This window comes from Lepidochelys kempii, chromosome 4 (assembly GCF_965140265.1).
Source record: "Lepidochelys kempii isolate rLepKem1 chromosome 4, rLepKem1.hap2, whole genome shotgun sequence".
In the NCBI taxonomy this organism is placed as follows: Eukaryota; Metazoa; Chordata; order Testudines; family Cheloniidae; genus Lepidochelys; species Lepidochelys kempii.
Window position 1 is genome coordinate 65807053 of NC_133259.1, and position 23603 is coordinate 65830655.

The window sequence follows — 23603 nt, forward strand, 5'->3', positions numbered from 1 at the left end:
TGGAGAATACTGGGGTCCTTGAGGAAACAATGGGGGAAGTATGAATTGGGGAATACGCCTGCCTCGCTTAACTAAACTGGCATGGTCTTTTCATCCCTGGCCTGAGCCTAGGATAAAAAGGGGATACTAATATCTTAAAGATACTGGCCTAGAGAAGGAGGGTTGAGTGGATAGCAAGCAGCCACTGGATAGGATCTGAAGAGAAAGAAACTACAGCAAGCAGGCTCTCTCCCAGAGATGGAGGTAACTGAGCTAAATGAAACTTACTAAAGCTTTCAAGGAAAGACTAATGTTTAGGTAAGGGGTCAGGGAAATAGAACAAAGGGTGAAATAAAGAAAGGCCTATACACATATGTGTGGTGTACTTTTGGGAAATGAACAAACAATATTTTGTTTTTAAAAACAGCTATTTGAGTGACTTTAATCTGCTGCTCCTCAGGGGGGAAAAAAAAACAACAACAGACTTCTAGGTTTCAAACCAGCTGAGCCTTCCATGTGGGCACTGTCATCCAGATATCCAGTCTAAAAGTGGTAGGACCACATGATTCCATCCTAGAGAGGTGCAGGAACCCAGGCTTATCACCTTAGGGATGCACTTGAGAGGGACTGAAATGGGTGAAAGCGCAGCTTGCTGTGTCACCATGACAGAGCTCTATACATTTTATTGCCAATATATGTATATAAGAGGTAAGAGGTTTGTACTAGTTCATTACTTATGTAAAGCTTCCATGCAATGTGACAGTGTTTCAAGTATCAGGGGAAAAAATTCAAAGCTTCAGACCATATGAGTTAAGACAGTCCCCATTGTAGGAATAATTGCCCTCCAAACGTAACACTATCTCCCCACATAGTGTTTATTCTGGTAATACACAATCTACATCAGATAGGGGGCACATTTTTTTCATCTGAATCCCTTCTCTCTCATTTGTAAAGACGGGCACTCTACATATATGGGAGAGGGTGTCACTTTGTATGGGCAAAGCATGGATGTGCTCCAATTACGGCATTTTAAAGAAATAATCCACATACCAGAAATAATGAGGTGAAATGCTTTGTATGAATATGAAACAAGTTGATGGGAACAATCTTCAGTCCCTATCTGCAGGCTATTCAGTGACCTCACGCCAGTCCACTGGCACTCCTAAGAGTCTCAGCAGAAAAGTCAAGGACTGATGGCCACAGAGAGCAAGTTAGCCTTTCACTTCTACAGATGGTTCTTCATGACTGAGGTCCATAGTGGGGGCAGTTCGCACAGATACTGCCCATACTGTACTTTTTCTATGGATATATAGAAAATCTGAGCTGTCTAGTTCTGTCAATCTGGTCCCTTTCACAAAGATTGAAATTCAGCTTAAAAATATTAAATGAAGATAAAGCAAACAAAGGGAAAAAAATTATTCTACAATTTACTTAAGCACACCAGGTTCCTCTGGAAATTGGCCAAAGGACTTTTACGCACTGAGCTCTAGGCTTGTAACAGCTCCGTAAAAACACTTCAAATCTCATTAAAACAGGGCGAACAATGCCAATAAGTATCTGAAGCCAAACGACAGCTTTTCACTGGATTGGAGTCATTGAACAAAAATAAGTAGTATTTCCATGTGTCTCTACCTTTCAATAACAATGCCATCTTGTGGAAAATGTAGAAGTAGCACAGAAGAGCCTCTCTAGCACATTTTGACTTAAGAAGGAGAAGGACTTCATTGACACAGTACACCAGTTTGTGACAGAATGACAAAGCATACAGGGCTCTGTAAAACATTCTTTTCACGTGGTAATCAGTAATCAATTTAGAGTGGATCGAAACCATAGGGGGAGCACTTATCAAGTAGGAGGAGAAAACTGGTTTCCCAAATGAGCAGGAAGATGGGGGCTATCTATAAAGTGGATCTGCAGCCCCTGAAATCCATCCCCGCCCCGCCCCCGCCCCCCGTGAGTGCCTGATAATCAAGATTCAACAAACATTGATCTATAGCCACCCTGTAGAATGGAGACCTGGATTTCTGTTACTATATCCTGGTGGTTTTATTCTGCTGTATTTTGGCCCTTTGTACTCCAATAGCCACTGCTCTCATGCAGTCAGGCAGCAGATATAGCTGCAGACTAGGGACCGAATGGCTAGGCAGCAGTTCTGCGGAAAAGGACCTAGGGGTGACAGTGGACGAGAAGCTGGATATGAGTCAGCAGTGTGCCCTTGTTGCCAAGAAGGCCAATGGCATTTTGGGATGTATAAGTAGGGGCATAGCGAGCAGATCGAGGGACGTGATCGTTCCCCTCTATTCGACATTGGTGAGGCCTCATCTGGAGTACTGTGTCCAGTTTTGGGCCCCACACTTCAAGAAGGATGTGGATAAATTGGAGAGAGTCCAGCGAAGGGCAACAAAAATGATTAGGGGACTGGAACACATGAGTTATGAGGAGAGGCTGAGGGAGCTGGGATTGTTTAGCCTGCAGAAGAGAAGAATGAGGGGAGATTTGATAGCTGCTTTCAACTACCTGAAAGGGGGTTCCAAAGAGGATGGCTCTAGACTGTTCTCAATGGTAGCAGATGACAGAACGAGGAGTAATGGTCTCAAGTTGCAGTGGGGGAGGTTTAGATTGGATATTAGGAAAAACTTTTTCACTAAGAGGGTGGTGAATCACTGGAATGTGTTACCTAGGGAGGTGGTAGAATCTCCTTCCTTAGAGGTTTTTAAGGTCAGGCTTGACAAAGCCCTGGCTGGGATGATTTAACTGGGAATTGGTCCTGCTTCGAGCAGGGGGTTGGACTAGATGACCTTCTGGGGTCCCTTCCAACCCTGATATTCTATGATTCTATAGTTCTTGGATATTCAACAAATGATCAACGATTCATCAAAATAGCTTGAGATGATCACAAGACATGCTTCCACCAACTAACTAAATGCCAAAGCACAGTACCGATTATGACAATGGCTGATTTTTTGGACAGACAGCCGCCACTTATGTCAGAATGAGGGTTTCTCCCCTCTCCCCCCACCCCATCCTGATGCTTACATGTTTCTTCTGTCTTTATTTAGGCCCTGATCCTGCAAAGGCAACTGCATTAGAGCATCCCTGCACAGCCCCACTGAAGTCAATAGCGCTGCTCAGAGGTGTGGGTATCTGCCTAGGCAGCTGTTTTACAGGATCAAGGAGTGAGACTGTAAGCTCCTCAGGAGGGTAACTGTTGCTCATTTATGTATGCCTACAAATGGCCAGGCCCCAAGAACTGGTTGGTGCCTCTAGGCACAACCCTAATACATACAGATGAGGTGCAATTACCTTTCTATGCATGTATGTTTTTAAGGACTTCCTAAAAGCATTATAGCCAATGCACAGATTATACAAGTACAAGTTACCATGCACATGTACTGTAAAGAATTTGTTAGAGGGAGGCATAGAGTGAGGAAGTAAGGTAAGGTGCATGTTTATCTGAGCAAAATAGACAAGCTTAGCGTACCTGTTGACTTCTAGCTGACTCATCTTCATATTCATGGAACATTTGCTCATTTTTTTACTTCAGCATTATGAAAATGCAAACAGTACAAGTACGCTATGTTTCAGTAAACATACAGGTATCACAAATGCAGACTACTGTGCTCTCCATTACTGTCCAGGACAGATAGCAAAGATGGGTCAGATGGTTTTAAGCAGAATTGTGGGTATTTCACAGCTAACTGGGCTCTGGTACTATGGTTGCTCTATTAAGTATTACTGCCAAACAGTGGGAGCAATGGTAGCTAAATCCAGTTTGTTTTATATTGAGTTTTTCCACGCAAAGGCGCTGGTTTCCTCATTCCCCTGGGGGTGCTTAAACCCCGACTTGCCCCAAACTCCACCCCACCCCACCTCCACCTCTTCCCTCCCTACTCCACCCTCAGTGCCTCCTACATGCCGCTGAACTCCTCATCCACAGTGCGCGAGAAGCATAATGAGGGAGGGGAAGGAGCTGATTGGTGGGGCAGCTGGCAGGCACTGATCACCCACTATTTTTCCCCCTGGGTGCTCCAGCCCTGGAACACTCACGGAGTTGGTCCTATGTTACCAATCCCCACAAAGGGGTAGTCCGAGGACGTAACCATACAAACTTTACTCACATGTAACCCTCACCTCAAGAGAAGAGTCTGAGAGTAATACGGCCCAGTCCTCCAACCTGCATTAATGCTGCTCAAAAACAGATTATTTTTTCAGAGTAGCAGCCGTGTTAGTCTATATCTGCAAAAAGAACAGGAGCACTTGTGGCACTTTAGAGACTAACAAATTTATTTGAGCACAAGCTTTCGTGAGCTACAGCTCACTTCATTGGATGCATGCAGTGGAAAATACAGTGGGGAGATTTTATATACACAGAGAATATGAAACAATGTTGTTCTCTGTGTATATAAAATCTCCCCACTGTATTTTCCACTGCATGCATCCGATGAAGTGAGCTGTAGCTCACGAAAGCTCATGCTCAAATAAATTTGTTAGTCTCTAAGGTGCCACAAGTCCTCCTTTTCTTTTTGCAGATTCTTTTTTGTTCTCTCTTCTAACCTGTATTTACGCATTCTGATACAGTTGTTAGAGGTGATCTATTTTTAAAACAACAAAAAAAAAAAACACCACCTCTTCAGACCAGGAAGGCCTGAGCTATCTCAAACTGACCACCAATCTGTTCCTCAACTCCACTTGAATACACAGCAACACTGGTGTCCAGAGCAGCAACCAGCCCTATGATTCCAGCTGGACCCTTTTCATTAATGTAAGTTACCATAATTTGTTCACTTTCACATTATTTGTGAAGTATGGTATCAGAATCACAATCATTTCCAGCACTGGTACAAAACACTATTCACAGGTTTCGTGACACAGAACAACTTCCAATGAAGGATTCCTCCTGGCAGAACCTCTAATGGTTGTCAACTGTTTCACGAGCTAAGGTGGCATGGATTTCACGGCACACACAGTGCCTGCCATTTCTGAAGTCTTCATAGTATTACGGGAAAAAACATGAAACCAGAGCTTAAAAATTTGAGACAAACTGTGGTACGATTCCTAGCATTCTGTGGTAAGCGCTGCAGTGGTAAGAAGTTTTCTGATTTCAGTGCATCAAACAAGGATTGTGATTGACATTGAAGTAACAAGAGCTGCGGCAAGGAAATCACTTTACTTGCAAAAGCCCTTGAAAAGTTATAGAGCAGCGAGCTCTTGACACAACATGGCTCCTAAACTGTGTGTGTTTTTATAGCCTGTGTGTCTCTCTTCTCATGCTTAAATAAGACATTGTGGGGTGACCTAGCACGGATGCTGTAATTGCCCTAAGGGAAAAAGAAAAGGAGTACTTGTGGCACCTTAGAGACTGCATCTGACAAAGTGAGCTGTAGCTCACGAAAGCTTATGCTCAAATAAATTGGTTAGTCTCTAAGGTGCCACAAGTCCTCCTTTTCTTTTTGCGAATACAGATTAACACGGCTGCTACTCTGAAACTTAAGGGGAAAGTTGCAGCTTAAAAACAAAGGCAGGCATATTCATACCGAAGTGGGTTAAATCTATTCAAAACAATGGCCAACTAGGATACGCACAACATAAGAAATAGTGGGTGAAAATGCCTGCTTTGCTGTTTTGATTGATCTAATTGGAAAGATAACTTAACATTTCTCATCTGCAGAGGGCCTTAAAAACCATTACCCTAACCTAGGGTGGCCAGATGTTCCAATTTTATAGGGACAGTCCCGATATTTGGGGCTTTGTCTTCTATAGGTGCCTATTACCCCCCGTCCCAATTTTTCACACTTGTTGTCTGGTCACCCTAAGCGAACCTTTCAGCATCCCTTTTACAAATGGGGTAATTGAGACAAACAGGCCAGATGACTTATCTATGGCCATAGAGGGAGTAGCCAATAATATTCGTCAGGATTAGAATTCAAGAAACCCTGGCTCCTAGTTCTGTGGTGACCTAGCAAGGGTGCTGTAATTGTAATTGCAACCATTTCTTTACTTAGCTAAAACCTGATATGGTCCCTGGGTACCTACTTGCTCACCAGCCCACTCTGCACTGGTTTCACTACTCTTACATTCAAACTAGCTCAGGTAAGCTAGCCCATGTACAGGTTTTCCTGAGTAGACATCCTAAAAGACAGCAAGAAAAGCCCCCAGAACTTACAAGGTAATGTGTTACCTTTAACCACTGTTGGATATCGTATGTCTGTCAAGTATATACAAATGTGAAACTATTGTGGCATGCCACAGAAGCCCTACTGGCATATTAATACCCAGGTAACATTTAATACAGGTATATGTTTCAACGAGCAGCGAAGCCAGTGATATTACTGACAATTAATGCCAGTCCCCCCCTTTTTTCCTCCAGTACAGAATGGGCTGTAAAAAGAAAATTAGCTACTATAGAATTAACTAGAACTAAAGGATCGTAGTTCATTACATGCAGCAATAATATCAGTTATCGGAGTTATGGTCCAGAACTGCAATTGAAATCAGTCATGTAACCAGAAGACAAACGCTTCCAAATCTAAGATAGAAAAAGGAAGCAGAATACACTAACCACTTCCAAAAATAAGAAGTACCAGAGGTGTGTGGACAAAGGCTAAAACATTAAATTGTGTCTCACTCTTTTGGTGATACACGTGCAGAAAGGTCATTTTTTAGTGCCTGTGGATCAAAACAAGTAGTGAGTGAATTGATGCCAGTACATTATATTGATTTGGAGGGAAAATTTCAGTAGCTACTCTAAGAAAACAGTAAAGCCTCGAAGGATGCACTGCTCCCCACCAACGTTTATCATGCAAATCAGTTGTCTCATCACATTTGTTTTGCTATCAAGACTACTTGGAAAACAGCCAGTTTTCAAAACAACTGCTTTTGTCTAGGAGACAAGTTATAAAGTGAAACAGCCATGTTTGTACTAAAACTGGGCAGGAAACTAATTGCTGTCCCATGGAAGATGGAGTTTCCACAATTTTTCATGTGACAGAAATGCCAAAATATTTCAAATCAGACACCAAATATTTCAATGCATCCTAAATGAAATATATTCCTTGGCAGCCCCTGCCATCCAGCTCCCTACACCTCCCCTTTTGCCCACTTAGCAGGCTGATGCACTCCCCAATTGCCTGGGTTGCCACACTAGCCTACTCCTCAGGGTCCCTGCCTGAGGCTCTGTTCACCAGGTGGGCTGCCTTGCTTCCCACCCGGCAGACAGAGGAGAGCACAGCAGCCTGCCAGCCAGCCCATTAGGCAGGCAGAGGGGGAGCCAGGCTGGCTAGCTGATAAGAAACCAAGCAAGCAGGCTGACTGACTGACCGACCGACCAGATTTCCAAATAAAGCTTTGACAGAATCAACAATTCCCATGGAATGTTGAGATTCCGTCAAACCAGCACTTTCCAGTGGAAAACTGTCTCGTTAGAAAATTTTTGACCGACTGTAGTTTGTACTCTTTATTGCTCCTTTACAATATGTAATACAACACACTTTTAGAATAGAGTCCAACCCGGTCTGTCCCTTTATCCTCACCCACACACCCGGTGGACTGGAGCAGGATAGTGACTTTATAAAAACTTAAGCTGGTGCATTTCCAGTCTTCAAATGAAGGGGTAATCAAGTGGTAGCCTCCCTAAAGTTTCTTTGTAATGAGGCAATAAAGGGAAACTAACTCACTTTGAAGTTCTTGTCTTGGAATTCAAGGAAGTAGTTTGGGTCTGCATCCCAAACTTTCATATCTTTGCAACACTACATTCATCATGGCTCCAAGTTATCTGGTACTATGTATTGGCACCTCTCTCAAGCTGCTTCCTTGTTCTCCAAAATCTTATGTTAAAAAAAGTTTCTAGCCGTTACAGTTGCACAGGTAACTTCAAAATGTTGAGACTAATAGAGCAGAGAGGTGTACAGAGATGCCAGAGAGCCTGGAACAATAGCTCTGAGAGGTTTGAAGTGCCCCATTCATCTCAACAGATGAATGTTCACAAGATGTGTCTTGTTAACCTTTAATGGCAAAATGAACAAGGCTATACATATGTAGCCCCAGCGAAGCTACCAGTTGGGTCCAGCCCCTTAGCCAAAAAGCAGCAAGCCAGATGTTAGGGGCTTATTCCTTCACCTGCTTACTTCCCTGGTCCTTCTCGCATGAACAGACAGCAACAATACCCGAAGTCCAATGGTGCAAACAATTCGATGTTTACTGGGGTGAACAGGTGAACTTCCAGCAAGCATGATTCCAGTTTCCTTCCTTAGTGTCCCCCTTCCCAGCTCTGACACCACAGAGCCTTATCTGTGTCCCGGTTCCCATTCCCGCCCCCTTAGCAAAACATGATTTCAATTTTCTCAACTCCATGCCCTGTTCCCATTCCCCTCCCTCACTTCCTGATTGACTGCAGACTATATAGTAAAACTTGAGTTCTGCTTAGCTATACCTTAACCAATCATTTTACTGAAATTTAACTAACCAAGCCTAACATATTGTAACATGATTTAACTAATTATATCCCACCACCTTAATTAGTTTACACCCAGCAAAATTAATTATACAGCAGACAGAATCAATCATAGACAGAGATTATACAAACAATAGGGAAATGGGGACTACAATGATAGAACAACACAGAAATGAAGATTTCACATACCAGCTATTGATAAGTGAGTTCTTGCCAGACAGGATGCTATCAAACTAAGTTTCCTTTTACATTTTCTTGGCACTTCCCTTTCTCTGGAGGTGATGGGCATTATCAGGACAGGATTGTATTCCTAGCAGCCCAATAGCACCTTCTTTCAATGTGACTAGTTTGGAATGTGAGGATGTGACCATACGCTTCCCAGCTTATGGCTGCCTCTGCTGCTTAGCCAAAGGCCTTAGCCTAAGAACAGGGCCTCAGACTGTCACAGTCAGGGAAGGCCCTTACGCTGGCAGACAGTGATTTTGATTCTCTCTTTTATACCTCTATAACTAGCTAAGTGATAAGAATACACCTAAATTCTTAGAGTATAGGCCTTTACAGACAGGCCTGAATATCTATATCCTAACATCTATAACCACATGGCAATCTTGTAGACTCTTACATGGAAATCCTCAGCCAAAAGTCATATTGCCCTCATTGTTCTCTGTGAAAAACTTGGGCTAGGTCAGATGGGCCAGAGCAGAAAAACAGAAAAAGCCCCACTTTTGCTGAGTTGCTTTGCAACACAAACTCTCTGCAAGATCTGACCATACCTGTTGTCCTTCAAAGCTAGCTTATCTGCAAACCTCCAGTGAAATAAAGAATGCTCATTCTACAAAACTCACATGACAACAATCCATGTACACTTACTGGAGCAAAGTCTGTGAAGGATACTGTCTGTTTAACTGTTTCTATGAAAACCTTCACATCAAATACTGAGTGTTGCCAACTCTCATGAGAATTATTGTTTTCCTTAAAGCCCCAGCTCTTGGAGTCAAGTGAATATGCAATGATTTCAGCCTTCATGCTTAAAGAATAGTAAGTTTCCAGCCCTTGTGGCTGTGCAGAAGGCTTCAAAATATGAGCCCAGTGCACCCGAAAGACTCAGAAAGCAAATAGGAAGACCACCATATATTATTTTTACATAATCTCATGATTTTTGGTGAGCTCGACTCATGATTTTTGAACATTTGGGGTTGACAATACTGAATACTTACTAGAACAGAGTAATAACATGCCTTACTTTTGCAATAATTATTTAACCTATTTATTAAGGGCAAGGAAAGCTGCATCTCAGGTTTCAGTTTGATTATCTCATCACCACATGCTAGTTTCCCAACAAAAATATAAAAAAAATTTTGAAAAGAAAAAATGAATTGAATCTTTGTACATTGTACAGAAAAATTAAGGGTCGAAACACCAAGATTTTCCCCTTTTTACAATTCACCTTTAAATTATGTACTGTCCATACTTACTCAGGTCTATGACGAAGTAATGGTCCAGTCTTACACTCAGGAAAAATGCCAACGGATTTAAATTGGAATTTTGTCTCTGAAGATCGCAGTACCTGTACCAAACTGTGTCTTGGGATACTCTTTCAAATAACTGCTCTGATTTTGAAAACACTACTCTGTTTTAGTTGCCAATTGGCTGTCTGTTCACTTTAAGGTTACATATGGCAAAGATGACAAAATTTCCAAGTGTACAATTTAAATAATTACACAAAGGCACTAAGACAGTAAGACACTTTTTGCTGTGGTTAGCTTTTAAACTTTTTAGCTTATTCAGACGAGTGGCTACAGCAATTATTTTCCTTTGTGGGCCATGGGCCACAACTTGTTTCTCCAAAATGGAAAACTGTTTCATGGAGACTTTCATCTAATACAAATGCCTTGATTTCAGAGGCAGAATTTGGCACTGTATCTTTAAACAAGTGGAATAATTTTTTTAAATTGCATGCTATTTAATCTCACTTCCCCATGCGCCAATCACATAAGTGTGCACATTTGAGCACCATCTTAGGGCAAGCTGAATAAGATTACAGCGTAAAATACACAAGGCTTAGAAGAGAATGAGAGGTTTCACGAAGCTTTTTTTTTTTTTTTGAGGCGTTTGAAGAAGAATGCAACTAAGCTGTTCCATGCCATCCTTCCTTAAATAAGATTACTCTCAGCAGTACATAGCAGTGATTCTGTTGTCAAAAAGAGGCCTGTTTTATCTGTTCTGCTGAAAGTGATAGAATTTAAAATGGCTCGACATTCTAAAGACTGGTCATGGTTAACAGTTGTACATTTGCCATTTCTGGAGAGTTGAGGGGGTCATTGCAATTGGCTGTTCTTCAATTTCAGTTACAATTGCCAGAAATTAGCCAGTTACTCCCTCAACCTCCATGCAAATCATTATATGCTTTTACTTCTTGTCACACACACACACACCTCCCCACATAGGAGTTGAGTGATGCAAGTCATTTTTCTCCCCAGGTAAATATATGATAGCAAGTGCATTTCATTTTAACAGCACTGATCCTTTTTATTACTAATTTTCTTTTTGTTTACACCACTGAGCAGAGAGTTTTTCTATTTTCAGAAGAGTCTAATTATTTTAATTCTTAGATTTCTGCTGTGTTCCCATTTGCTCTTTCTTGTTTCCACCAAACTTTCCAATTATTAGCCCCGAAGGCAAAACTTTCTGCTGAAATCCTTAATAGCTTGTTAGCCAACTATAGTACAAGGGAAGAATATAATTTATTGGTCCTGCAGTCACAAGGAGGAGTTTTCTACACTTCACAAACATTACCACAGAGAGGGTGAGAGGCATTAGAATAATTCAGAAAGCCAAAAGATGCTCTGTGAAATTACAAAAAAAGGTGGGGGTTTTTTTTGCCAAACCAGAACATCCCGCCCAAATCACCTTTAACTTAAAACAGTGAGCCATGGCATTCATGTATATTGCACTTTCCAAACCATCCCATCCCTATTTCAAAGCAGTAAGGGTGAAACTTACCCCACTGCAGATGTCCCACATAGGACTTGCACAGCACTGAGGACTGAAGTGGTGCAAGGGCACTTCTACAGGTCCTTTGCAATGGGATGGGGTTTCAACCTAAAAGTCAAAGTACCTTGAGTAACATCCATACGACCTTGAACGGTGTGACAAGGATATAAACGAGAACAGAGTTTGGGACTAAATGAAAAGTTAGAATGAGTAGAATTCTCAGTATCATTCTTGACTTTTACACATTCATCAATTTTTAAGGCCAGAAGGAACCATTCTTATCATCTAGTCTGACTTCCTGCATAAAATGAAATCATAGAATTTTACCCAAGAATTGATGCATGACCCCATAGCATCTGGTAGAGCTGGAACACTGGATAACTTTCTAAAGGCGGTCTTTATTTGACAAGGACTTCAAGTGATGGAGAAGCTACACTTCCCTTGGTGAAAGCATGAACATTTGCAGCTTGAGCTAAAACAGCCTACTCCCCCATAATTAGCAGCTATATTGTGGTTACCGTATTTTTTTATATTACAGTATACTTATTACTAAAGCCCCTCTTATTAAAGATTTTCCATAAGCTTTTGACTATATTAGTGGAGCAGGTCATGGTCTATATTTTCCTTTTCTTATTTAAGGATACTGGGAATAATTTAACACTAGTTAATTATCAGCTGGTCCAATCACCAGCACCAAGGAAAAATAATTAATTACCAGAATACTTAGCTTGTGTGACGGAAGTGTCTTCCCACAAGATATGGAAGAACCTCTCTAAACAAACCAAGAAAGAGTCTCAATGTATGTGACTCGTACACACAGCAATGACTATTTAATGCTACAAAAAAGTGGCAAACTGGAATTTGAGTATTCTGTCCTCTGCAGTTGAAGCACCTCATCTTTCAGCAATGGTATGTAAGGGTAAGTGGGAAAGTCAAAATGAAGAATTCCAGAAGACATGCATATATGATGCAATCCTGTAGTTCCTATGAAGACATTGCTAAGGCAAGACTCCCATGAAAGTTAGTGCTTCTGAGCTGAAGCATAAGACACTTCTTTTCCCAAAATTCCTTCTGTCAGGCATATTTAAGATATAACCTGCCTGCAACCAGTTACTTGTTAGATTTGTTTCCCTAATTACCCCCCCAAAAAAAAAATTAAACATTTCACCTCACTAGGAAAGAATCTGATTTCTGTAAATATCAGACAAGGTGATTCCATTACTGAACTCGTTAAGCTGGAGAACACATTTAGTTTCTTTATGCTAGGAAGCCATTAGAAACATGTAGGACTCATTCTGGGGCAGAGTATTTTAAATTGAAAAAATGTTAAATATGACTCAGGAAATGAAAACATCCATGAACACAAATAGAGGTGTTTATCCATCTCAAGCTAGGTTTAATTGTGGGAATTTATTCTGTGCAGTATGGAATGTATTCTATACCAGAAGCTGCTAGTTTAATACACGAGGTGACATGTAGTGAGTGGAATCAAAAGATAAGAGCTCTAAAATCCATATTTTCACAACAGAAAACATTGAAAGAACAAGATGTACCACTGAAGGATCCAACTATATACATCTGAAGAATATTCCTAACCTGTTTTAGGTTCACTATGGGCTTGATTCTATACCACTGAAGTCAATGGGATGATGTCATTAATTTCAAAGAAGGAAGCACCAGGCCTTATATGGGGAAGAGGTGCAACTGCACAAACAGGGCAGGATTTCACCAAAAGATGCTCACCATAATAGTCAGTCACAGAATGAATTTGCTTAGCTGTCTTTAGAACAAAAAGAAAACGAGTTAAGAAAACAAAACTGGTTCCCTGTGTCACTCCAGTTCCAGCACCTTACCAACAGATCTGAGTAAGAACCGTTTTCAAGATCTTTCACCCCATTCCGAGATTTCTTGGTATTCTGTTCTTGGACAATCTGCATTTTTTTTTTGATGGGTCCTCTAGGTGACATATAAGTATCAAGTGTGGAGGAGCATAGGTGCAGAAATAGATATTGATATATCTCAGCACTGCAAAAGCCATACACTGTGTATTATTTGGGGGCAGGAGCTACATCATATTAGTGATATTACACACACACAAATGGTTTAAAAGAATATTAAGGTTGCATAAACACAAAAATTATAAAGTGCTATAATTAATGTCTGTGCAACCCTTTTCAGCCCTATATGCATATGATCACCTACCTATTTTCTCCCCAGAATCCCTGCATCATTCAGCATTCTCATTAGATGGTTCTCAGTTCAATATTTTGTTTTCTTCTGGTTCGTCAGTGTGAGATGCCAGGCACTATCTACTGCACAATATTCAAATTCTGTTCTGAAAACAGAATTATTAGTTTCCTCATGGCTTTTTCTGCGGCACTCATCACTATACTAACCAAACTAAGGAAACTTCCTCAGTTTACTAACCAAACTAACAAACAAAATCTATTTCCACTGAATTAGGCAGAGTTCCTGTGGGGGGGGAGGAAAAAGTGTGTGTGATCACATTATTAGAGACTATCATAATGCATACACACAACATGGCCTTTAGATCCATCACACAGATGATTTCTGCCACTTGAGCTAACAGCGTAATAGATAACAGTAGTAGGTGGCCATCTATTTTGGACCAGCACTGGGTGGAGTGGGACATATTTGGACCAGCACTGAGTGGGGTGGGACACAGATATTTACTGCCAGCAGAGCAATGGTGAGACCCAAAGTGCTTGGGTTCCCATTCCAACCTATGGTAGACAGTGACTTGTACTGGGCAGAGACTCCTTTTCCTAATCTTCCCTGAGCTCCTCATCCGATGTGGAATTGGAAATCTTCTGCTTGATTATTATAATACAATGCTAGGCAGCTCATTAATTTTTGGTGCAATTCACTCATGAGCAGAGGACCAAACATATTTAGGCCATCAAAACAAGGCTGAAGTATGGCTTAAGCAGCATAAAGGCCTTGCATTAGTCCTCTGCCCAGGGACAAATTTCACTCACTTTCTTATTTCAGCTTACTACTAGATTTTTTTTTTAATTATTCCATCTTCTTGATTGCACTTGTTTCTCCAAGGCATCTCAGTCTTTTCATTTTAGTCCTTTATATAATCATACCAACAAAGCCTCTTCTCCCTCTCTCCCCCGCCCATAATTTCTTTTTTAAATCTAGACTTTTCATGTTTTCTTCAAGTTTCAGTCTCCTTAAAATTGACTGTTTTGTTTTCAACTCCTCACACCGATACCACTATTTTAAAACTTTTTAAATCCGTTCCCCATCTCTTATGCAGAAAGCTGTAAGTGCACCCTATCATAGCACTTTTATCTTGTGGGGGAAAATTAACTTGGGTGGTGCTGCTGCCGCCTTTTCCTCAGAGCATTGCACTATTGACTCATCAGTGTCACATGAAGCTTATTTTACTTTTGGCTCTGTACCACACCAGATTTCTCTCAAGATTCATTTTTTGGTCGCTTCACATTTGCTTGACTTATTCAGGTTTTTCTGTGTGTGGTCCTGTCTAAAAATAAATAAATGAATAAAACATTATTTTAAAGGTTGCTTCTGGTCCAACACTATACTAGATCAATCAGCTCAGGAACCAGTGGAGCACTAGAAGCCATATTTTGTTGCCACTGGTCTCTATCTTTGCTGCCCTCACAACATCGGAAAGACAGTATTTTTGTGCTGATGGATAAGATCACATCCTTTCCCTTTGATTCAAGCTTGCCTATATGAGGGCTTGTCAGAGTACATATATTGTAAGAATTATGAAACATGACTATTAAAGAAGCAAAAAGAAATTACAAAAAACAAACTTAGTCTTTTTCCTCAAACAAATTCTGGAACTCGGTTCTATGAGAGGAGGAATAATCAATGAATCAATCAAATTTATCCCAATCCCTCCCCCCCCAGTTAAAATTACCACTAATTATTCTTTTTCAAAAATATTTAACAAGTGTTTGAACATTATTTACTACTCTTTTTATTGGAATTCTCTCTTCCAACGTTATAATCAAAATTCAGACTCTTGTTTGGACACAGAAGTCAACATTTTGTGTTCCATGGTAGTATGGCCATAAAATAAGGTTCTGTATAAATATCTGAAGTTACTAAACTGAAATTCACAGTTCCTGTATATTGTGTATTTAAAATTTGTGTTTCAGCAAAATGTTCCTGCCAGTAAATTTGTTCTTTAGACTGGTCTTGGAAAATGAACATAAAGGGGTTGCAAATTCCTTCAAAAGTTGAACAAATTCTCACAAATAATTGTTCAGGTACTCACTCAACAACTTACACTGAGTTTTCTGTACCTTTCTTTCATCCTACATCCACGCAGTTGTCTCTGTTACATATCTTGGGTCTTGATTTTGATATATGCTCCATTTCTACTGTTCCTTTTCACTCTTAAATCTACTCTTTGTTCCAATTTTCATCTCAACAGCTTTCACTGAGACTTTTCTCCCTCTAGTCTATTGGTTCTTGTTCCCTTTAATCTCCTGAGGCCTTTTTCCATTTTCTAAATCTTTCACGCTTCCTCCTCTTCAAGAGATTCCTTTATGTTTTCTCTCAAAATTCTTCACCCACTCTCTCATTTGAACAGTCTTGATCCCCTTATTCTTCACTGCTATTTCTCTTCATTTTTCTTCCTGTGCTCATCTCCATTCACTCTTTGCTTCTTTTAAAAAGTTAATTTCCCCTCCCCATTCTAAAATAAAACACCAGTTTTAGATTATCCTGTTTTCAACTTTTATGGAGAGAAACAGCTTGTTACCTTTTCCTGGTGAAGTGACAGAAAAAAAACTGCAGACCACCACTATACCAGCAATTCAGAAGGGAGTGTTTGGGGGAGAGGCGAAGGGGAGGAGTATGAGCTCAGAGGACTACATTTCCCAATAAATGGTGTTCAGAAGTGGCTGAGTAATAGAGAACCACTAGAGAGGAATGCTACTAAAAATTTCAGTATTCAACTGCAAGAGACTTTCATGAGTGCTGTTGCAGAAAATCTGATTTCACACAGTTCATGTTACTATTAGACCAAAAAAGCTGACATTCTACTTTCAGTTACATGTGCAGCCTTATCAGACATGGGGTGGTCACATGCCCCCCCCCACCTTTAAATTGTGTGTCCCCCCACCACCACGGGTTATAGATCATCTCTACCTAGAAATAGCCTGCTTTCCTTTCATTACTCTCTTGCCCTGAATCCCTGACCTTTTGCCACTGTTTTCTCTTCCATTCTCCACACCCCATGAAGAACACAAACCAGAAACAGGAGTTAATGCCCCAATAATTTCAACACCGATTTCCTAGCAGGAATCCAACATATCCCAAAAGGGATTATGTCACATGCAGCAACTGCTTCCCTGACACGTTCCCCCATCACATGGCATCAACACAAATGTCTCCCGCAATATACTGGAGGAAGGAAGGTGTGTGCTGTAGAGCCACTGCTCCCTGCCAGCATTCTTCCTCTGACTTTTGTCTTTTCCACTCATTCAGTACTGCTTTGTGCCCCATGACACCACCCAGCCAAAGGCAGTATTTAATTTGCAGAGACAATGAATATGCTTGGGCTTCAGAATATACCTTCCTTAATATGGAAGTTAAAGGTCACGTAGCTGCAGTTTGAGGACATTAGTCCTTTTCTGATTTAAAGAAATACATCCAGTTGCTAGGATATTACCCATATATGCTCCTTGATTGGTAGGTATACTCAAAGTATTAAACAGTAAAAGGCCAAGATTTCCAAACTCCAGCACCTACAGTTAGACTTGTAAATTCATCTTTAGGGCCCTAAATAAAAGCTTTTGTTTTTCAGAGGTGCTGAGCACCCACAATTCTCATTGTTTGGGTCCCCAGGAATACAGCATGTTACTGCAAATAAATATTATACATCAATTTACAGGAATCCTCCTTGACATTTGTGGTTAAATGAAGTCAACTTGGAGGGCACGGACAGTGCGACAACAGCCTTTTAACCGAACTTCAGCAGAGAATCTAAAATATTCCCACTCTCTGACCTCCACACGCAGCCAGCCAATGGCATCAATTCACATATTTCTGGGGTGGAGGAAGTAAGAGGAGGGGGCGACTTTCAGCGCCTGCCCCTCCCTGCCAGGATGCCGTATCTCCCCCAGCTGAGTAGTCTCCCCTGCACTGTAGAGTCATGTTTCTGATGGACTCCCCCTCACCATGCAGTACGGAAACAGACTCCCCCATACTCCAGGTCACACCACCATTTGGCTCAAACATCCCTCAGTCAGGACAGAGGCACGACCGGGCCAAATATGAGTGACATTGCAACCCTATGCACCAGATCACAAGCCACTCACTTAAATTTGGCCTGGCAGCCCCTTCTTCTGGCAAATTTCAATAGCATTGAGACCACGCAGCTAGGGCAACGCTCCAGACTGCTCCAGCAGCACTCCGACAGATTTAGCATAAGACCACTGGGAAAAGCAGTCTAATCACACCCTTCCCTCAGCTCTGAGGCCTGTGGAACTTTGAGCAAATGCAAAAACTTTGAGGGGGAAGGGAAGTGAAACCTGTTTGCTCCATGCAATTGGCACCACTGCTTTAGCCATCTTCTTTATACTTGCAGTAAATTTGTAGCTCCAAAATTGCATTTTAGTCACAGAGCTACAGTAGTATGGCTGGGACTTAGGGAAGTGCGTGCATGTTTTCTGCAGAGCCAAGCAATAATTAGGTTGATTACCCCAATATGAACTATAACTCAATTCTTTCTAGAGACATTATTGTTCAGTTAAATAGACTACAGCCATTCTTTAACATGGGATGCTACAAATCAGATAGAAATTTCAAGCTACATCTGATTCCATGGAGCGAATATTCAGTAATGTTCTAGGTTTCCTCCCACACTAGGAAACAACAACTAAAAGAATGAATTAAAAAGTTTCACTTCGGTTGTGTATGCTAGCTACTCCATTTCAAAGAGTAACATTGAACAAAAAGCCCTTTCACCTCAGATTTAACTGCCTCTAGAAACAACTGGGACTACCACCTTGATTACCATGCACATTGTAGGGAGAGTGGTCGCTTTGGATGAGCTATTACCAGCAGGAGAGTGAGTTTGTGTGTATGGTTTTTGGAGAGGGGTGAGAAAACCTGGATTTGTGCTGGAAATGGCCCACCTTGATTATCATACACATTGTGAAGAGAGTGGTCACTTTGGATGGGCTATTACCAGCAGGAGAGTGAGTTTGTGTGTGGGGGGGGGGGAGGGTGAGAAAACCTGGATTTGTGCTGGAAATGGCCCAACTTGATGATCACTTTAGATAAGCTATTACCAGCAGGACAGTGGGGTGGGAGGGGGTATTGTTTCATGGTCTCTGTGTGTATATAACGTCTACTGCAGTTTCCACGGTATGCATCCGATGAAGTGAGCTGTAGCTCACGAAAGCTCATGCTCAAATAAATTGGTTAGTCGCTAAGGTGCCACAAGTACTCCTTTTCTTTTTGGGACCATCAGGTGATTTCTTGTGTTCTAAGGACATAATCATGGACATACGAAGAGACCTTTGGATCAATGAAGCCTCTCTTTATGCTCCTTATTTCCATTGCACACATGCACCCGGATGCATGTGCACACACCCTTTATGAATATCTTCACGGATTCACAATGAGCTGTTGTTCGTTGGCCTGAGCAGTTAGACAATATTTGTGACTCTTCCAGATTGTTTCCATGAGTCGAAAAAAAAATTATATGAGTCATACATTTCTGGTGCAACACTGTTGATTTACACAGGGTGTACACAAAGTTCTGCTTCCCTGAAAACAGGAGGATCAAACAAGATGCAGTTTCCTTGTTCAGAAATTGAAGCCCGCTTTCCAACCAGTCCTGTGCCCAAAGGAGCTCTGTCTCTGCTCCCTCCCACAATCGTTCTACCAGTACCTCTCCAGCTTTCTCCTGGCTCCCTGATTCCTTCCACAATCACTCAGATGCAACTAAATCAATGCCCCAGTCCCTGCATTTGCTATCAGCCTCCAGGTAATCCACTCAGGCAGCATGGGTCAGCTACTCAGGCCATGCCATGCTGGTCCATGCGCTGGATGGTAGCTTCTATTGTTTAATGGTAGTGGAAACAAAGGGCATTTAATTGCTCTCATTTAGCCTGAATTAAAGGTGGGTAGCATACTGATCAGCTTCAGCGAGGTCTGCTATTGCCCACAGATCAAAGACTTGCTGGGGCAGTCACCACCCTCCTCCATATCAGAGCATGAGTCCTAAGAGCTCCACAGATCCTCTAAATTACTGTAAAGTGAAGGGAAGATTCACTCTGGCAGTTTACCACTCTCCCCCACCATTCCACCTAAAGCTAGTCAAGAATCCTGCTCCCTCCAATGAAAATTTGAAGTGGGAATTTTTCCTGTGAAAACTGGGGGTGAGGTATGTTTTTAGCTTAATTTTTGTTTTCATTTTTGGGTTGCAAAAAAAAAGTTGTTTTTTTAAATGAAGTCCCAGCTATAGTCAGTGAAATGTGAGCTTTTTTGGTGAAAAGTTTCATTTTCAACCAACCCCCAGTTTTTAAATGAAGAAACTTAAAAAAAAAAAAAAAAAAGTTGACCTGTTCCACTTCTAACCCTCCCTGTAGTTATTGATCCCTCCATCTCATTCCTTAGGACACCAGATCCCCACAGATCTTCACCACTGTCCTGTAATCCCATCCCTCAAAAATCATCACAACCAGGCACTTCTCCCAACCACTGTCCTCCCTTCCCCATCTGCCTTTTCACTACTGTCCACTCCATCTCTCTGCCACCGCCTTTCTTGTCCATGTACACACATGCAAACAATAAACCTCACAACAGTCAAGTAGCATCAGCAGAAAGATGGGTTGTATGTGGAATGCATGCCCATGAATTGGGGAGATATCAACAGGACAAGATCCAGAAAGAATTCCAACCTGCCCACATGCCAACTACCAGAAGCTTCCTCCCATTCTTGGAGTACACCCAGTTCCTAAAACAACCTACTTAAACAGTGAATGTTCAAGGATCAACCTACAGTGTATTTATGGCCTTTATTGAAGGAGAAATCAAGGGGCATTTTTCCCCCCCTGAATGGACATCATCTGGTCTTTCCTCCTCTTCCACAGTTGAGCATGGCTGAGATTGCTAGCTTTGGACACACATTGTAAGATAAAATACACAGCATGACCTCATGATTCAAACTTCCTCATATCCTTATGTCAGGCTCCTTTTGTCTCAAGTATATTTGGTACTTTCATAGCATCCTGTGAACTAATCTTGCAGAACGTACCAGTTAGGAGTGACCTGTAATTGTCATGCTACAGAAAGCCAGAATAGCTTAACACAGGAAGAGCTATAAGCTTCAACACTATTCAGCTCCCTCCTATTTGTAGATAAAAAACAAGAAGCTTCACAGCCATAGATCTAGGTACATAGGCCAGTCAGAATTTTAGAAGAAAATTTCTCTCTCTTATTTTAGTTATCTGAAATGAGACATAGTTTTGGTGCAGCTTTAATCTGGAAACCCTAATTATAACCTGAACTCTAAGCAACAGCTAATTAGTTCTCCACTATTTAATGAGTACCATTCCATGGTTAACTTTAGCTGTTCAGTACTAAAAGTGAAGTTTTCTGCAAGATAAGCTCATTATCTTGTTCAACTACACTGGAGATGCTGCACTTAGATTCATGTAATTATCACAGGAATTAAGAAAGAAAGCTGAAATAGTTATCAGGTTTCCAGAGAACAGTCTTTAGACCTAAAAGTTGGTCTTCACAGTAGCTTATTGCCCTCTCTCCCATTTGTAGGAGAAACTTCACCTTCCTCTTTGATGCTCTAAATTGCTCTTAAGATTGTTTGGATTTATTAGTCAGTTGTGTCTCCTCTTTTCAGCTCAGCAATGGTTGTAAGGTAACAGAGAACAAATGGGAAAAAAGTGACCAAATGTATACCTTGGGTTCCCTGAAAGCACAAATGTCAATATAAGAATAAGTGGGCATACAATAAGGGAGAAGGAGAGAATTCATTGGGAAACACAGGTTTCAATTCATATACGATGAGGAATCTACCGTCTCGCTCAAGAGAGATCCAGAACTAAAATAGTCCAAATGACGATGATTATAGTAAAGGTGCATTGGCAGATCTGAGTGGGCAAATATGAATACCTGTCTTCACTACTGACAGCTGCTATAGCTTTCAGTCTCTCACTTTTGTAAGCACCAACTAATCAAACTCTCTCTCACACACACGAGTTAGTATGAATATTGCAAAAAGAAAAAGGAGTACTTGTGGCACCTTAGAGACTAACCAATTTATTTGAGCATGAGCTTTCGTGAGCTACAGCTCACTTCATCGGATGCATACTGTGGAAACTGCAGAAGACATTATATACACAGAGACCATGAAACAATACCTCCTCCCACCCCACTCTCCTACTGGTAATAGCTTATCTAAAGTGATCATCAAGTTGGGCCATTTCCAGCACAAATCCAGGTTCTCTCACCTTCCCCCCCCCCCCAACTCACTCTCCTGCTGGTAATAGCCCATCCAAAGTGACCACTCTCTTTAAAATGCATATGATAATCAAAGTGGGCCATTTCCAGCATAAATCCAAGTTTAACCAGAACGTTGGGGCGGGGGGGGGGGGTAGAAAAAAACAAGGGGAAATAGGCTACCTTGCATAATGACTTAGCCACTCCCAGTCTCTATTTAAGCCAAACCTGGATTTGTGCTGGAAATGGCCCACCTTGATTTTCATACACATTGTGAGGAGAGTGGTCACTTTGGATAAGTTATTAGCAGCAGGAGAGTGAGTTTGTGTGTATGGTTTTTGGAGAGGGGTGGGGGAGTGAGAAAACCTGGATTTGTGCTGGAAATGGCCCACCTTGATTATCATACACATTGCGAAGAGAGTGGTCACTTTGGATGGGCTATTACCAGCAGGAGAGTGAGTTTGTGTGTGGGGGGGTGGAGGATGAGAAAACCTGGATTTGTGCTGGAAATGGCCCAACTTGATGATCACTTTAGATAAGCTATTACCAGCAGGACAGTGGGGTGGGAGGAGGTATTGTTTCATGGTCTCTGTGTATATAATGTCTTCTGCAGTTTCCACAGTATGCATCCGATGAAGTGAGCTGTAGCTCACGAAAGCTCATGCTCAAATAAATTGGTTAGTCTCTAAGGTGCCACAAGTACTCCTTTTCTTTTTGCGAATACAGACTAACACGGCTGTTACTCTGAAACCTATGAATATTGGAGACTTATGATGGTTGTTTCTCCCAAATTACCAGGCTCATTTTTGTTGCCAGAATACTACACTTATTCAGAAACTCCATAACATTCAAGAACCATCTATCACATTGTAAACAGAGGCATGTGAAATTGCCCCTTAATACAGTTATATAAAGATGTTTAAAATGACAGTGGGGAAAAGCCTTACCAAAAAAGCATATCTGAATACCTACATATAAACATAGCCAAATAAAATCTCTTCCCTCATAACCGGTTTCTTCAATTTTTGGAAACCGAATTTGTGTGGGAGCAAAATACACATTTTCAAATGGGAAGTCAATGGGCTTGGAAAACAAAAATCAGAAACAAGAATCATCATCAAAAGTGCAAACCCCAACAAACTTCAGGAGTAAGGAGACAAGACTAGTCAAAACAAACCAGTCACATGTGTGGTGGCAATTAACTAAGTACAGTGCAAACCTGTAATAGTCAAATGTTACAGTCAGGGAATTATTTGCACCCCACCCTCCCTTACCATTCACTAAAGCACCTAGAAGCTTGGGTCTGTGTGCGCGCGCTTTGAGGGGCTCTGCAAGATCAAAAAAATGAGCAGTAAGAATTAGAGGGGAGGCGAGAGGCTGGTTAAATCTGATCTCCCCAACGGCGTCTGCGACTTTCGGTGCAGCTGCGGAGTTCGCAGGGGCTGGGACTGTTTAAGCCACCCCACGTCCTATCCGCTTGGAAGCTTCCCAGGGACAACCAGGCAGCTGAGCCAAGTGCTGTATTCGTGGTTAGCCAGGTGCCCCGAGTCTGTACCAGTCACATTAACTGACCAGCATGGACCCAAGATAAGCGATCAGTAACTAAAACCAAACAACAAGCAGTGGAGAGTCCATGTCGCACAATTAAAGACCAGCTATCCAGAGCTAGCCCGCACAGGACACACCTCCCTCCACGCTGGGG

The 23603-nt window shown here is 41.5% G+C and overlaps 1 protein-coding gene across 3 annotated transcripts in view; it reads right to left on the bottom strand.

Annotated features, from left to right (window-relative positions):
* MARCHF1 (membrane associated ring-CH-type finger 1) overlaps positions 1 to 23603 on the bottom strand; it is a 478438-nt gene that overhangs the window by 454460 nt on the left and 375 nt on the right. The gene's annotated exons all lie outside the window — the stretch shown is intronic.